General features: G+C 46.6%; 1 pseudogene; it reads right to left on the bottom strand.

Moving 5' to 3' along the window:
- Positions 1–1,522: 1,522 nt before the first annotated feature.
- On the bottom strand, positions 1,523–2,019 carry LOC139083908 (anaphase-promoting complex subunit 13 pseudogene; annotated as a pseudogene).
- Between the last annotated feature and the right edge of the window lie 2,128 nt (positions 2,020–4,147).

The following is a 4,147-nucleotide window of genomic DNA, read 5'->3' as shown; positions in this document are numbered from 1 at the left end:
AGGGAAATGCAAATCAACATTACAATGAGATATCACCTCACACCTGTTAGGATGCCTATTACAAAAAAAGTCTGAAGATAAAAAGTTTTAGTGTGGGGCTGGCCCCGTGGCCGAGTGGTTAAGTTCGTGCCCTCCGCTTCAGCGGCCCGGGTTTCGCCAGTTTGGATCCTGGGCGCGGACATGGAGCCACTCATCAAGCCATGCTGAGGCAGCGTTCCACATGCCACAACGAGAAGGACCCACAACTAAAATATACAACTATGTACTGGGGGGCTTTGGGGAGAAAAAGGAAAAAAAAAATTCTAGCGATCTAAGGTACAGCATGGTGACTACAGTTAATCATTACATATTATATACATCAATTTGCTGCGAGAGTAGAACTTAAGTGTTCTCACCACAAAAAAAGAAAGAATAACCACATGAGGTGACGGATGTGTGAATCAGCTTGACTGTGGTAACCATTTCACACTGTGTGTGCATATCATCTCTTTGTACACTTTAAATATATGCAAATTCTGTTTATCGATTATAATGCGATAAAGCTGGAAAAAAGAGAAATTGTCAAAAGAACAGAAGTATACTATTTTACGGCTTTTAAGGCAATTGTAAGAGCTGGAAGCAATTTTTGAAATGCAATATTCTGTTTCCATGACAATTATCAAGAAGGGAAAAGAACCTCAGAGGGGAACTTCTCTGATACAAAACAATTTTGGAACTTGTAGTTTAATTAATTCATCATTTTTCCTACTGTTTTTTAAAATTTCTTTTTATTTTTCAATCATCTAGTGTTTTCTGTTTTTCAGGAGGGAAACAGAAGTATAAGCCAGGGCCTCTTCGCACAGAGTTCACAATTCGGGTAGAGAAGCAGACAGACACCACTTAGAGAGGCAAATACTTCCAGGAGATAAATGTCCACAAACGGGTTCTGCAAAATCAAGTTCTTATACAAATGTGTAACTAAATGCTGACTCCACGGTGTCCCAGTGACATCTGGAAGGGCTCTGAGCAATTAAGCAATTCCATTACCGGATAAAACTAGCAGTCCCTCTAGCCAAAGATCCTTTCCAGGGGCATCAAAAGAAGCTGTAGGGAGAGCAGAGGTAACTGTCACGTAACCTTTTAAATCGAAATGTGACCAAAGTCTGAGAACGCCATGGGGGATCTTGAATCTCAGTGATCAGTGAAGGCTCTCTCTCTATCCATCACGCCCACAGGCTTGACACACATCCGCTCAGGATGCTGCTCAGAGCAGGCGTGCATGAGAAGTTAATAATTCTCCTTATGTCTTGCTTCGTCTCCTTTGCCCTTTCCTCACATAACTTCAGTCGCCCGTGTCCCAGGACACAGATAACCAGCTGGAATGTGTTAAACAGTGACAGCAAAGCAAAATCAGAGTGAAAGGCAAATGTTTAACCAATCATGTTCAAACACGACCTAGTGAATGAAGAACCAGAGGTTCAGAGAGTCAAACAGTCTGCATTCCCGAGAAATCTCAACCAGTTTCTCATTCTGGTATTTCCACATTGCGCTTTGCTTCCGCAAACTAAGCGGGTGTGCATTCGGAGTGCTGGTCTATTACTAAAAGATCTGAATTAGGAGGCTGAAAGAAAGCATTTTGTATCTATGTGTTTTCTGAAACCGTCCAGGGGAGAGGAGCCAGACATCAGTTACCCATGGGGGAAATGTTCCCACGGAGGTACCATAAGGCTACCTGTCCACTTCATTTCTCATTCTCTAACAGATTCTGTGGTGCCACCTCTTGTCCTGCTCAGTGGTATTGCAACACCCTCGAGATGGCAGCTTGTCTTCTTGCCAAGCATCGTCAATCAAATTTGAGGTCCTTCCATCTCTCTGTACTGCAGTGTCCATTCTCCTGCTGCTCTGATCTTGTCAGATGGGTATCTGAGCTAGGCTCCACCCGCTTCCGACGGACCCTACCCTCAACATCACGGGACCCGCACGCCTTTCTCTCCCTGGATGTGGGTGAGCCAATCTGCTGGTGAGGAGGGGATAAACTTCTTAAAGAACTTTTAAAATAATATAACCGCCTGATGTGTGGTTAGTTTGGGATGTTTCAGTTATGTTGGGGTCCCCTTCTTTATGAAGGTTGTCTCAATTAAGAGATGAAAAGCAGTAACTCTCCACTGGGCTCCATCTTGTACAAATGTTGCAAACTCATGTTGCAGTTCACTGCGTTAAACCAAGACACTCCCCTGGGAGCCAAGGGGTCTGGGAGAGGGGTGACCTCTTCCAGAACAATGGCACGTGGCAAGGAACTGACAGGATGGAAGGGCACCCGCTCCTGCAGGTAGGATATCCCAGAGGGCCCAGGTTTGGCTCCATCGTGTCTCAAGGAGGTCTTAGGAGCCGTGCTGAGCTCATGGGGTGCTGTTTCCAGAGCCCAAAGCATAACGGGCAGCTGAGTGGAGGGTCCCATGGGTCCCATGCTCAGGGCCTCGGAGAGCCTCTATCATCAGGAGAGACCAGTATGTGGTGGTGACTGCAGCTCCAATGGCACACAGTGGGGGGCTGGGGCAGGTTCTTGCATCAGAAGCCTACAGGCAACTTAAGGCCATCAAGGGTACCCCAGAAGACATGACAGAAGGTCACTGAGGCCTCCGTAGGGAAGGAATCTCCAAGGACACTAACAGGAGTGTTGGCTGTAGGACAATTTGAAGAGAGTCTCCAGCCTTCTGTGGTAGGGGTGCCCACTCAGGGTGGCAAATTTGCACATAACAGCATAAACGGGCTCAAGGAAAACCTGTAAACAAGAAATATATTGCCTCCCAAACATCAAGAGAACCTGCAGAAACGGGTGTGCTATGAGGACAATAGCTATTTCTTCCCATTATCAGGGAGGAGCAGCCCCTGGCTTACCAAATAGTTTTTAGGAATTCAACCAAGGTGTCAAGGCCTCACGTTATGTGTGGGGAATGGCCCATCTGCTTTTCGTGAGCTCCTCTCTTCAATATTTGTTTGTCCTGAATGAAGGTCAACCGAACGTCCTTGGAGGAGGATGTCGTTAGGGTCATGTTACACTGTGCTCCTGGGGCAAGGTGGGTGCAGTTCAGACCCCGCCTGCAGTGGCTGTGAGAGGGCACAGCTGTGGAAGATCCATGAGGACAACCCAGTAAAGGGGCATCATGTCCCCTCAAAGGGGAAGGCCCAGTGCAGCTAAGAGGCTGTGGACACAGGCTCTGAACAGAACAGACTCAGCTGAGTCTGTGCGAGCAGAATGTTTACCAGCTGCTGACTGGACGGAGTCAGTGCTTTCCATACTGTTGGGGACTGGGTCTAGGGCTGTGTTTGGCGCGACCGCAGCCTCCAGGTTGCAGTGATCCACTGTGAGGTGCCGTTCATTCCTTCCAGATTTATGAACAGGCCAAATCCGGCTGCGAAAAGGAGAAGCACAGAGAATCATCACTTCTCACTAACAGGGGTTGCACAATGGTTTTCAGTCCTTCAAAGCCCTGTTTACACTGCGCCATGTCAAGTCATTTAACCGGAGGTTAAAGGTCTGTGGGGTCCCATTTGGACAAGATAATCTGCAAGTCCCAAAGACGTGTCTTAAATTTAATTCATGACTCATTGGTTCAGAGCTTCCCTGCTCAGTGTGGGATATTCTAGGACATTGAGTGTCACGATCCTGGGGAATTCAGGCAAGACCACAGTTTTCTGGTGTTAAGGTGAGCCACAGCTATTTGTCTCCTATTTTATATTCGGTAACTGCCCTAAGATTGTGGGGGTATCAAATTTAGCGGGATCCCCAGGTACAACTACAGTTTGAACCCTCATACTGACTGTTTGTATGAAGGTTTCTGAACTGGTGCATTGCAGCAGATGGTGAAATCAATTCAGAACAGATACTGCAGAGGCCCCAAAGCCAAGAGTGTGCCTCCATCTGTTTTGTTACATAAATTCAGTATATGTTGGATTTCTAATTGGTCAAAATGTGGACCTGTTTCAGTATTTGTTTCTTTTGCTTCCTCTCTCCCTCCCTCTCTTATTTTGTTTTTTGTTTTTTTTAAACACCCAATACACTTGAGGGGAGGGAGTGCCTCTGTACTCTGCTATTTATAAATTTTATTCCCCCCAAGAGCCTCAGAACAGTGCCACCAGGGCTGGGAGCTTCCCCATGACAACTGGT

Source organism: Equus przewalskii, chromosome 6 (genome assembly GCF_037783145.1).
Source record: "Equus przewalskii isolate Varuska chromosome 6, EquPr2, whole genome shotgun sequence".
Taxonomy (NCBI): domain Eukaryota; kingdom Metazoa; phylum Chordata; class Mammalia; order Perissodactyla; family Equidae; genus Equus; species Equus przewalskii.
Note: the sequence above shows the minus strand (reverse complement) of the source record. Positions and strands in the feature narration are given on the sequence as shown.